General features: G+C 48.0%; 1 protein-coding gene across 12 annotated transcripts in view; it reads left to right on the top strand.

Annotated features, from left to right (window-relative positions):
• Positions 1-12391, top strand: part of FOXP1 (forkhead box P1) — a 392520-nt gene that overhangs the window by 296457 nt on the left and 83672 nt on the right. The window contains exon 1 of one of the 12 annotated variants that reach the window (XM_049827085.1): positions 7976-8071. The exons of the other annotated variants lie outside the window; for them this stretch is intronic. The gene's annotated coding sequence lies outside the window, so the exon portion shown is untranslated. Of the gene's footprint in view, positions 1-7975; positions 8072-12391 lie in introns of those variants that run through there. 12 annotated transcript variants of the gene reach the window in all.

The following is a 12391-nucleotide window of genomic DNA, read 5'->3' as shown; positions in this document are numbered from 1 at the left end:
CCCCGACGAGCATCCTACGTGCAGATGGCTGAGAGCAAGGTGTCAAAACCCACCTCCCTTGAGGGAGCACGCAGCCCGTGGCCAGCTCGGACCCTCTCCCCTTCCCAGCACGGGGTCTGCTGGCAGAGGGTGCCGCTGGGAAGCCGAGCTGTAAGAGCAGCGTAGTAAAATAGCAAATTGACCAGTAAAAGAAATCAGTAAATGAAGGGAACAGCTATTAATGTGCCAAGCCAAGATGTGTAATTATACCCTAGGACTTTTCCAAACTAATACATGTTAAAGGTGTAAAGCTATTAAAGGGAGAGATTTTTCTGTACAGGGAACTTACGTAGATAGAAGGATTTACACTGTATTTTATTCTTGTATTATAAGGTATAAGGAACGTTTGAGCAAATCCAGTCATTCCTATTATTACAATATCATACGTTTTTCATACCGTTTTATGCGGTTCTTCAAAAACTTTGGCACTAATTCTCTTTATATTGTTAGGAATTTTCTTTTAAAAACAGAATTCTTTTTCTCAAATAGTTAATTAGATTTTGAACTTCAAATACAGTACTTTTTTTTTTTTTCCTCCCAAGAATAGGGGTGTTAGATCCATTGTGCTGGCCAAATTACAGTTTGGATAGTTACATTCTCTCTGCTTAATCACCCTGCAATTTCATTCGAGTGAAGGATTTGGTGCCTCAGGTGTCCTGAATTCCTCCAGAGCTCTGTATGGCGGAGTTGCTGCCGCCATCCACCCCAGAAGTGGCTGCATTTAACAGCAGAGAATTGTCGTCTCCTTCCAGAGCATAAATAACAGTTTCACTCGCAGAGATGGATTTTTTGTAGTATGTTGTTGCGCTTTGTTGCGAGTTTGTGCTTTCCCAGCCCGAGCAGCCCTGCCCCAAGTCTTTAGGCACATCCCAGGGGTTTCTCTTGCCCGCAGGACGGCAAATTTGTTTTAAGGGGCCCCAGACGAATTCCTTTATTTGCTTGTTCACCCTTTGCCATCACGGGTGCCGCGAAGGAGTGGGTCCCAGCTGCCCCGCCGCATCCCCTCCCGGCTCGGAGACCTGCTACCTCTCAGCATCGTTTTTTTTCTTGCGAAAAAGAAAAGGATGGGGTTAAGCGGCAGCTGGGTGTGGATAGGAGACGTCCATGGGTCATAACCCTTGCTTGCAGACAGGAGCCCCCTTTGCCTGGGGAAGGGGAGCGGGAGGGGAGGACCCTGCCCTTGAGTTCCGTTCGGGCCTCGTTTATTTGGGAAGAAGTGATGGATCACGGCATTGCGCTGTCAAGGGCCGGAGTGGAAGTACAAAGGAAAACCCCAAAGCACGCAGCGAGCCCCGCTTAGTGCCGCACAAAGGACTCTGAGCCGGTCGGATGACCCCAAGGGATCCGAGAGCAAAGTCCTATAGTTGGGGTGTTTGCTTAGCCTGTACGGCTGGCTGTTTCTCGTCCATGTGAAACCAGACGTGCACCATCAAAATGACTGACGTGGCCAAAGGCCAGGGGATGGCCGTGCCGAAGCTGGGTCTCCTCCTGCCCCGCAGCGTGCCACCGGCTTCTCCTCCCCTCCTGCCCCCCGGTCTGCCGGGCTGAGCGAGGGGATGCTCCTGACCCAGAGACGGCGAGGAGGAGGAGGAGGAGAAGCACCCGACGTGCATGGCAGGGTGGTGGTCGCGAGGAAGCCTCCCTCGCCGTGCCCTGCTTCCGAGAAAGCTTTTTATCCAGATACGTGAGAACCCGGGACGGTAACCTTTAGTAGCTGCTCCTGGTAGTTCAGCGCTGCCTTGCAGCAAGCACAGGTCCGGTATGGCAACCAGAGGTCATCTTGGAGGGCTCCTCTGCGTCCTCCTGCCTGCAGTTAAGTCGTCTCGCCTTTAGCGTTGTTTGCCAGCTTTGCCAATTGCACCGTTCTGCTGGTTTTTTGGCATTTTGGAGGTGCATTTGATTCCAGGAGCCGTAGTGCCACCGGTTCGTTCTAGCAGGAGCAGAGGTCCCGGTGCCGCTTTCAAACTCCTTCCCTGTGTAACATCTGCAGCGCTGCAGCTTCTCTGTGCGCTCCTGTTTAACCACGAGAGCTGTTGCCTAAACACCTCTTGAAGAAATAATTCAAATTGTTCTGTTGCGCGTACAAAGTTAACCGTTTTCCTCTTTAAAGAAAAGATGAGCAAAAGCTCTTCCCATGGCTGCCGCCTTTAAAAAAATTAAAAGTAGCTTTTGAGTGTTGGAGGAAAACTTGGAACTATGAGCCAGCTAAATATACTGTATCATGAAACCTTGGGGACCATTGAAATGAGAACAGTGGCCCATTACTGCTAAGAAGGTGTTTTATTGAAAATACGCCGACATGCGTTCCCAACAGAGTGAGTAAAAAACGGCGAGATGCCCAGCGGTGATACAGGTTATTCTCACACATGAACCAGAATATAGAGTTTGGCACTCGTAGGCTGCGCACGAGTAGGCAGCGTAATGGACCGATAGGCGTTTTTTACATAAAAAGGCCCACGTTTAATCCGATTTACTTTAAGTCCACGGTGATGTCTGTGTAGGGGTGTGTGTATGTAAGTTGTTGTGGAAGTAGATGTGGTTTTTTAGAAGGGGATTCTTTGCGGTGAGGTGAAGCATTAAGTCTCCCGATGCCAGAAGCAGATTACCAGGAGAGGGCAGTGCTTCTAACACTGTATTTCACACCAGCTGTACCTGCTCCAGCCCCAGACCCGGGTGATCCAGCTCCAAATGCAAAGCTGGGGGCACTGGGGCTGCTCCAGCCCGCAGCGCCCGCCTGCCTGCACGGAGGCAGCGAGCAGAAATCTGGGGTGGCCAGGAGTTCACTGGTTAATACTTAACGGGCAAAAATGTGTTTGATTAGACGTTTGTTTTGTTGATGTTTCGTTCTGTGGGTTTGTTTTTTTTTTTTTTCTTACCATGGCAACTTTAACATCATGCCAAAACACCTACTTTTGCTCTCGGAGCCATCGCTGTTGTCATGCCCAGTAGGTTATTTTGGTAGACAGGGGTTGTTCTTTTCAAGTGGAGGTGTTGGCATCTCCTACCAGATACCACCTCCAGCCTTTCCTGTCCTAAGAAGGTTTTTCTCTGTATGAACACCGTGTTTCAACCCATGGCAAAAAAATGGAGTTTTAATGGAAACTGCAGCATTTCCTCTACTGTACGTGACATAAATGCTATCTCACGTAATTAAGGAAAGTAACCGAGAACAGTTAGTGGTGATTACCTTTCAATATATTGCATACTTTGGGGCAGAAAAATAAATTATGAATAATGCCCAAGCATACTTGGAACAATTTGCACACTGTGCTGTGAGTGATGCAGACCTGCTGGTAGAAGAGTGTGCTAATAAATTTTACTTTGTGGCGGAAACAAGAGATTACAGTTTATTAGGAAAGGAGATGGCAATTTATTAGGATCAATCAAATATGAATGCAGAGCAAAAATGTTGCCATTTTTATTTATTTATTTATCTGGAAGCATGGGGTGGGTGCAATTATATAAAATTTGTTGTTTACCTGTGATGTTTGATTCATTATTAATATTTTTATGTTTAGAGGGAACCATAATTTTGCTGAAATGTCTTCCATAACTCCTGCACAATCATATTCATAACTCACCTGAATGTTGACACATCCTGCTGTGTATATATAAATTAACTAGTAACACTGGCATTATAAAATGATGCATTAAATGAAGATGTGAATGGTAATTTAAAGCATGCCATGAAGTGAAATTTAAACCATTGTACAACACTGAGGGGATTTAAAGAGCCTTCTTCTCGCAGAATTTGCAGGGGCAATAAGGAAAGTGACAGTTTCGCATCAAAAAAAAGAGGAGCAACAGGGACACAAGCGTTACTGAAATGTTAATTGCTTTGGTGTTCTATTTTGTTAGACACCATCAGCCAAAAAAATCACTTTTCTGCCTGAAGATATTTTACCACGAAGGCATTAGCTGAGATTATTAAAAATGACCAAAAAAAAAAATGTTTACTCTGTCCTTTTCTCAGCACTTTGTGGGTAATAAGTTTCACTGTTTCCTGTTTAGTCAGTTGTTTTCCCCATTTGTTTTTGTAGGTCTTTCAAACAGCAGCAAGGGAAAATGAAGCATTCTCAAAACAGGAAAATGTGATTTAACCCCACAAAAATGGGCCTGGGGATCCAGGAGTGGGAATAGTATCCCAGACAGCTTTTTCCCTCGGAGCTGCAAACAGCAGCTTGCTTTTAAACCGGGCCATGGCTCTAGCCTGTGTGCGGAGCAGCGTAATTTGGCACTTGCCTTTGCCAGGTTTGGCGTTGGCTCCAGCGGGCAGGCAGGCTCCTCCGTGCCGCAGCAGCGCCGGCACCAAAGTTCACCTGAATTACTCCCAAACTTGTACTGGGGGAGCGAGGCGCAGGATTTGGCCCACCATCTGCTGCCAGAAAGCAAAGTGGCACCTCTTTGACCCTACCTGCCCACAGGAACATCCCGAGGACAAGAGCAGATGAATCACTGTCTTAGGTAGAACTTGCCTTATATTGGGACTAGGCATAAAATTTCCTAATTTGAGGCAGGTTAACTCTGGTTGGAGGAGGTTGCGCTATGCGGTGTCTTGTCTTTTCTTTCTTTCTCCCCTGCCCCACAGGCAGCTGAGGCTTTTCGATAGGCAAGTCCACGGCCTCTGCAGGGATCGGTACCAGCAGAAGCCTGCGAGTAAAGTGTGCATGTGAAATAATGGCATAACAAAACCATTTACTCCACTGTACTCATCTTCATCGTCATTCATAATCTCTTCCTCTTACTTCGACCTTAGAGCCTAGTACCCGGTGATCATTTTCTTTCACCTAGGTGTTGATACCACCACTTCATATGGATCAGATCTCGTGGGCACACGGTGCCAAATAGCCACCTAGTCTGCCACGCTTTTTCAATTTCTTACTTTATGTGTTCTGTTTTGAACATCCCTGTCTGATTGTCTCTGTCTGTGATGACTCTCTGTAATTGAATGGAATTAAAGTGGGAGTTTATGGTTCTTCTTGGTCTTTTAAAATATTTTGCTGGCTTAGAAATGCATTATATTTCATGGTGACCTTCCTTAACAAGTGCCACCATCTCCGTTACTAAGGGAATAGACTGAAGTTTTTAGCCCACAGCAGATGTTGGCTGAGCTTGCAGGTATGAAGCTTTTATATGAAAGGACATAAAATGCTTTAAAAATACGGCTTGCAGGTTCTGTGGCCAGCACTCAGCGCTTAGATAGCACCTCTCATTTTCAAAGTGTTTTGAAAATATTGGTCTACAGAAAATCCTGAAACGAGTAGCATTAGCCCGTGTTGCAGACGAGGAGACGGAGATGTCGAGGCCGTTGACTGCTTTTGAAGCGGTTGGCATGCAGGCAGCGCCGGAGCCAGGCCAGAAATGTTGCAAATTGAGCTCTCAGAGAGAGAGGCATCCTCAATGTGATAGCCATTAAAAAACCAAAACACAAAAAAAACCCCAACAACAACAACAAAAAAAAACCAAAACACCAAAAAACCCCCCAGAAATTTCTAGGTGACTTGCCCAAGGCTGGGGAGAATTCTCAGTGCCAGAGCCAGCACTACGCTTTTGCTTTGCATGTAGGTCACAGCCTTGTGCTTGCATTGCCACATTGCGCTTTTTCTTTGCCCCTGGAAGGAAGGGCCTTGAACAAAGTGGTAGGCTTGATAGACTCCCCTTTTTTTTTTATACATAAGAGTTAAGTCACAGCTTAGTCCAAAGGCGTGCGGTCAGCCGGCAGATCAGGGCAGAAGGTGGGCGCTGGTCTTCCGTTGAGCTGCGTGTACCTGGATATGGCCGTGTTGGAAAATAAGAATTGAAGATGTGCCTCTAATTAGGACTGAGGGTTATGCGTGGGTGAGAAGTTTGTGCTGAGGAAGACAAGATAGATCAGAAGAGTTCCAAACTGGGGTCTGTGGAGCATCCTATGACTGGTCTGCAGAGACTGCCCGGGCATGCAGCCCCCTCGGTGTTTCGGCTGCAGAGTTAATCGGGGGGTGTGAAACGCACGGAGCTGTTTCCTGCGATGCTCCTTCGCCATCAGTGCGGTTGGGAACGCTGCCACAGTGACGCTCTTACCGAATGCGGCGGGGAGGAGGAGGTGGTCCGCAAGAGAAGCTGTTGAAAAGTTTAAGTTTGTGTATTCTGTAATATACTCCCCAAAGCAATCCGAGTTCCTCGAGATTACTTTGAAGTCCAGGACAGGAAGGATTCTCTTAAGCGCGGGCGATAATTATTACTAGCTCATTGCATGCGTTACTGCTTCATACGATTACTGAGCGCCCAGCGGGTCGGAGCGTGTGCGTATTTATTTGCTTGACTTTGCATACGTATAATACTTAGAAATACCGGCTGTCCCAGTGCCCTTTATGTGCTGACCTGCTCGGTACGTGTGTGCTCCTTTAAGAGGCAGGCGCTTTCTGATTCATGTAGGCTGTTTCTGGCAGATTTAGGGTCTTGCAAAAGATGCCCTTAGTCCCTTATTAAATATTCATAAGAGGGTGGGGTCACATTTTTGTGACCTGAAAAAAATCCCATTAATAAATTTGTTATCTGACACGAAAACACTTTAGGGTGGAAAGCAATCCGTATCACATCCCATTTAACATCAGATCACAAGTTGTCAGTAAATTGGGTCCTTTGTCTTTGCTTCTTGTGAGGTTCTTTAGCAGCATAACTAATGGGGCCATTGTCTAACAGCCCTCGACTCCTGCGAATAAAGTACAGTTCTGCCTGGGAACGGTGTCAGGGCGGCTTCTGTCTTCTCACTTACTTGGCACGTAAAGTAACCGTCTGCATCGGTTACACATGAAAATGTAAAAAAGACCCAACGTTGAAATAGCGGGAGAGATTTTACCAGATATTACTGCCCGCGATGAAGCGGATAGGAGCTTTTTGGACAAGACAAAATAGTTTTCCAGGACCGTGGCAGTCCCTGGGTGAGAGGCAGCACGCTGACGGGATTTTGTTTGTGTATCGAAGTCTTGGGGGGGGGGGGGGGGGACGACGAACAAGAAAAGTGTTTCTTTGAGCTCGCCCGCGGGAGAGTTTGAGGAAGCTTGTTCTGAGTGACGTGAAACCGCTAACCCCGCTGGCACAAAGGTGCCGCAGACCCAAACACGACGTTTCGCTTCCGCCAAACTCGAGGCCTCGGCTGCCTTTAAAAACAGGTACCCGTGGGTGCTGCCGCTCAGGTGCCGGCGTGGGCCCTGTGTTTCGAGGGTCCCCCCGCCGTGTTGGCAACCGATCCCTCTTTGCTCAGCGGAGGGAGGACGGGGAAGACATTCCGGTTCCCGGGCCAGGCGCGCCGGGCTGCTTCGGTGCAAACTCCTGTTGGAGGCTTCTGGTGGTCGGGTGTTTTGGGGTCGGGTTTTATTCTTACTGTTATTATTGTTTTCCGGAGTTGAAACCCTGAGCTTTCCGGGGAGGGCTGTCGGGAGAGGAGAGTAAAAGCCACTTTTTTTTTTTTTTTTTTTTTTTTTTTTCCACGGGAGAAGAGAAACTTGCTGCGGGAGGAGGGCGAACCTCTCGGCGGGTTCTGCGTGGCGATGCCACAGCTGAGGCGGCTACCGACAGCAGCGTGCTAGCTGACACTTCCCCCCCCCCCTTTCTCCCCCGGGCACCCACTCCCCGCAAAACAGATTTATTTCGGGGAGGGAGGGGTGCTTTTAAAACAGTTTCGCGGCGGCGGGTCGCTGCGGGACGGGCTGTCGTCTGGAGAGCGGCCGGCAGGTCAAGAGGGCGCGGTGCCCGCCGCGGCAGGAGGAGGAGGTTGAAGAGCAGGAGGAGGAGGAGGAGGAGGAGGAGGAGGAGGGCCGGGCCCCGCGGGGCGCCCCGTTCAGGGGCGGGGTGTGCGCGGCAGCGGCGGCGGCGGCGGCGGCGCAGGGCGGGGCCGCGCGGGTGGCGGCGCGCCGCGGCAACCCGCGAGCAGCGCGCCCCGCCACTCCGCCCGCGCCCGCGGACGTTCCGCACCCGCTCCGCGTCCCGCCGTTCCCCCGCCGATAACCCGCTCCATGGCCCGGCGCGTCGCCCGCCGCCCGCCGCCGCCCAGGTAAGGGGGTGAGGGAGGAGGAGGAGGAGGAGGAGGAGGAGGAGGGGGGGGACAGGTCCGCGGTCAAACCGGCGGAGAGAGCTCCGGCGGGGGAGCGGAGCGACGCTGCGGGCTCCGCGGGTGGCGGTGGGACTTTGGCGGGAGGTTCCGCGGCGTGTCCGCCGCCCTGAGAGGAGGGAGGTACAGCCCGAGCGTCTTTCGCAACTCGCTCAAGGTTTTGGGTGGGTTTTTGGGTTTCTTTTGCCTTTTTTTTAAAAAAAAAAAAAAAGTCCCGAGGTTTGTTTGGTGCCTTCGCTTTTGTTCTGCCAGTTCGGGGGCGCGTTGCTGCCCGGCCGGTTTTGGCTCGGGGGCTGTAGTTTTGTAGAGGAGCGAGGAAGGAGGGAGAGCGCACGGAGCCGGGTAAAAGACTTTGTCAGGTTTAAGTGTCAGGAACCGGGACCGCCGAATGGATTCGCCGGTCAATTTACCGGGGAGGGGGGGGATAAAGTGAGCGAGGTTTGGTTTTGACGTTGACTGGTGTTACGGACCCCGGTGAAATAAATGTAACGGGATCTGAATGTAGCCGAGTTAAGTGTCAACCCTGCGAGCCAGTATTTCAGTGCAAATGAGCTGGGTTTTGGAGGGCTGGGGGGGGGGAGGAGGGAACCCTTAGGAAGTGGGTGGTAAGTTTAGAGCAAAGTGCATATACACTCTTCCTCTTTGGAATTAACTCCTTCAAAGCCAGCTTGTTCTACAGAACACCGAGGGGTGCCACTTGTCCTCGTCCTGGCGGTGGGGAAAAGTCACTCGGTAACACGACGCAGTTGTCTCGGTGCATGTGCCGGCGTTGGAAGCGCTACCATTTTATATTTTTAAATAAAAACAAGTTTGGTGGCAGGAAATGTGAATCATTCGGGGTGACTAAGATCTGTTTATGAAAACGAAATGGTTGGATTTATTCTAGCAGCGAGCGTTGAATTGCTGCCTACAATAAATCGATAAAGTTTATTTCGAATAAAAAGCGACTTACGCAGGTTAGTTTGCCTTTCTTATAAATAAACTGAAATGTTAAAATCTTGCTCGTTTGGAGCAAAGCTAATTTCCATGGCTGGTGCTGCCGGGCCCGATCCTGGAGCGACTCGTGCACGTGCAATAGCTGTGGTAGGAGAGGAGGCTCTCTCCCTCGCTCCCCCCCCCCCCCCCCCCCCCCCCCCCGAAGCAGTAAGCGCTCTGCCTGCTAAATAAGTATTTGCTGGATCGGGCCCCTCCTAAGTATGTTTACTGTGCAGAGCTTTCAGGCATCTTGCGCATCTTTGCATCCGGTTAAAAAGCAATTCCGTTTGCTTTTAGCTCTTCTAAAAGTCACGGCTAAAATACGTGTTTGTATGTGAAAGTGTCATCGGAGCGTGCTTCTGACTGGTTAAGAATTGGCTTTTGTTGATTGTATATTTATTGCAGTAGCAGCCTAGGAAGTCTCTAAAAGCAGACACTCTCCTCGGAGCCGGTGGAAGATCAGCTGTCAGAGGGCTTTCAGTGATCTCCTGTGACTACTTCCAAAAAATTTCATTGATAAGGCTGCAGAGATGAAACCCAAGTCCTGCCTAAACAGAGTAGCTGCCTTGGCCTAGACTGTGATAGAGCTGAACTGCAAACTGATTGGTCTGACACTTTATAATCAAAGTTGATTTATTGTTCATTAGTAGTGCATTAGCCCTTTCAGGCAAGACAGTTATTTGTGTAGTGGCCTGTCAAACAAAAGACCGCTAGCACCTGTCATTTCTAAACCATGAGATAAGCAAGCAGATATTAAGATAATGCAAATCGAAATAGACTGGAACGAGGTAAAGTTCTAGCAATTTCCCCTGTAAGAAATACCGTTTTATTTAGCGTGCTCGTGTTTAGCGTAGAGGGATCCGACTGTGGAGCGAAGGGGTTCCCCTCCACCAGGACCGTCGGGAGGAGAAGGCGTTGGCGATGAGCCGGGCGTGTGGTTTCAGAGCACCGCCGAGGTGAGGAGGCAGCTGGGGCAGATAATGAATTGGGAAAAGCCAGCGGGTGATACCGAAGATGGAAGTGCTATTTTGTAGCCTTAATTTAATTTTGTTTGATTTTGGTTTTAGCTTGAGAGCAAGATTGAGGCACTTTCCGTGTTTTGTCCCCGACTCCTTCCTCCTCTTCCCAGTGGGCAGATGTCATGAAACGATGCTCTTAACTGGCAGGGGTTAATTATATGAAAACTTGATGACATCACGGCAGAGCTGTGAGAATGTCAAAATACATCTGCTGCCATATTCAGACATATTGCTCTCCCTCCTCTCCCCCTATATCAGCTCCCCTCCCCTTCTCAAAAGGGAATGATCTCATGACATAAAACAGAAAACAACACAAGTGTCAAAAGAAAACAAAATTAGTGAACTTTTGTCTGCCACCATAGAAACGAGGATTAACTTATGTTATTCCAGAGCATGGAATGGAGACTATCTGCATGAGGATATATAGTGTATTGTCTTCTGTGAATTTTCATTTGACAGGGATTTTGGAGGCTGTGATCTTAATTAAATCTCAACTGACTCAAATAATGCATCTAAAGGCATGCAGTGTTGCGTAACCTTGCTGAGTTGGTAAACCATAAATCATCAGAAAGCTTATGATAGGAAGGGCTGCTTTGAAATTTTTTTTTGTTTGCTACAGTTGGGTTGTTTTTTTTTTTTTGGTCTTGTTTAACATACACTTTACTGTGCTGTACCATTGTGCCCTCCCTTTTCCAAGCAGTGTTATTTTTGCTTTAAGAAAATAAATGCTCTGAGACATGCTCTGACCAGTCACTTAGCTGAACTAAAGAGAAGTCGTAAATATAATGGGATTGACAGCGAAGAAATGAAATCCCAGCGCTGGCGTTCTGGGGATCTCGCCGCTCATAGGAAGGTGCGGGTGCATCACGTTGTTCTACAGCTGGATGAGCCCCCTACACATTTAAGAAGTGTAACTCTCGGCCCCACGCCGAAATTTATTCCGGGGTGTAAGTAGTTATCGGACACCACTGTGGAGTCGTAACGTATCGCCCCTGGGTTGTAATGGGTCACAGATGGATTATTGCACTAATGGACGGTGGGCTTTGACGTCTGCGCAAGTCGAGTTGATTTTAGTTGTGTGCAAGGAAGAAAAGGGTTGCAACAGTTGTGTGGAGAAGGTTAAAGGGGATTTTTAGCCATTGAAAGTGATGGAGGGCAGTCAGAGCAATTTCTTACGCAGCGTTTCAACCTGGCAGTGCTCGAGCACTGATGTTGCTTGAGAATCATGTTGGTTTTAAAATACTGAAGCTAAACAAACTACTGTTTCAGTGTAAAATGCTTTGCTTTCTGTGTTTGTGATTGCGTTCCCTGGGCAGCTGAAGGAAAGGTAAGGGGAGAAGGATTTTTGCATTCAAAAGTTTAAGGAGTTGCGAGGCTCTTGTGCTTTCTTGCTCTGTATTTCTTAGTTGCTTTTGAGCTGCTGGAGACAAACCTAAGCTGGAAGGACACAGGGCTTGGATTTACTTTGGGAAAATGTTTCCCGGTAGCAAGATAACTTACTGATGTTGTTTCCTCCCCTCTTTGCTAGGGAAAAGCAGTAGCAGGGGTAGTTTTACCAACACCTGCAAAACTAGATTGTGGGAAAGTCCTGACACTATAAGCTAAATTTGTTATTGTTTGGTGAAAGGCTTGGCTGGTTTTAAGCAGTTTGTTTGTTTTATTGAAAGCAGAACTGCATTACTGGAAACTACTTTGCTGTAGTTCAGTTAAAATGTCCTGTACTGTTTTGTTTTTATAAGGTGCTTACTTGCTCAGCTTCATTTTCCAGTTACAAGGAAAGGGAACAAAATGCATCATGCGCTCATCTGCAGATCTAAAGTGGCCGTGTAGAGATTGGGGAGAGAAGCAGCACTGGCAAATATCTCTTCCCCAGCCTTTTTTTCTTTTTTTTTTTTTTTTTTCTTTTTTTTTTTTTTTTTTTTTCCTTTCCCCTTTTCCTTTTTAACCTTTCCAGCACAGTCCTCTGCTGGCAGGAGGATCTGTAGTTTGTACTGAAGTTGAGCGAATGTTAGAAAACCCAGACTGAATATTGAACAAATAAGTGGAATTGCTAGTTGCTCTGTGCACTAGTTTCAGACAGATTTGCCTTCATTGATTAGGTAAGATGCTCTGTTATTTGGGAGGGACAACACCCCCTCCTCCCCAAACTGACAACGGGTTTTAATTTTTAAGCTTTATCTTGCCCTTAAATCTGAAACATCATTGTTCAAATAACTGAGAACAAGGTAAACCAACAACATCAAAAAGGTCGGCTTCTGTGATTTCTCAA

The sequence above is a fragment of the Accipiter gentilis genome, chromosome 23 (assembly GCF_929443795.1).
Source record: "Accipiter gentilis chromosome 23, bAccGen1.1, whole genome shotgun sequence".
NCBI classification, from domain to species: Eukaryota; Metazoa; Chordata; class Aves; order Accipitriformes; family Accipitridae; genus Astur; species Astur gentilis.
This window is presented reverse-complemented; position numbering and strand designations above follow the sequence as displayed.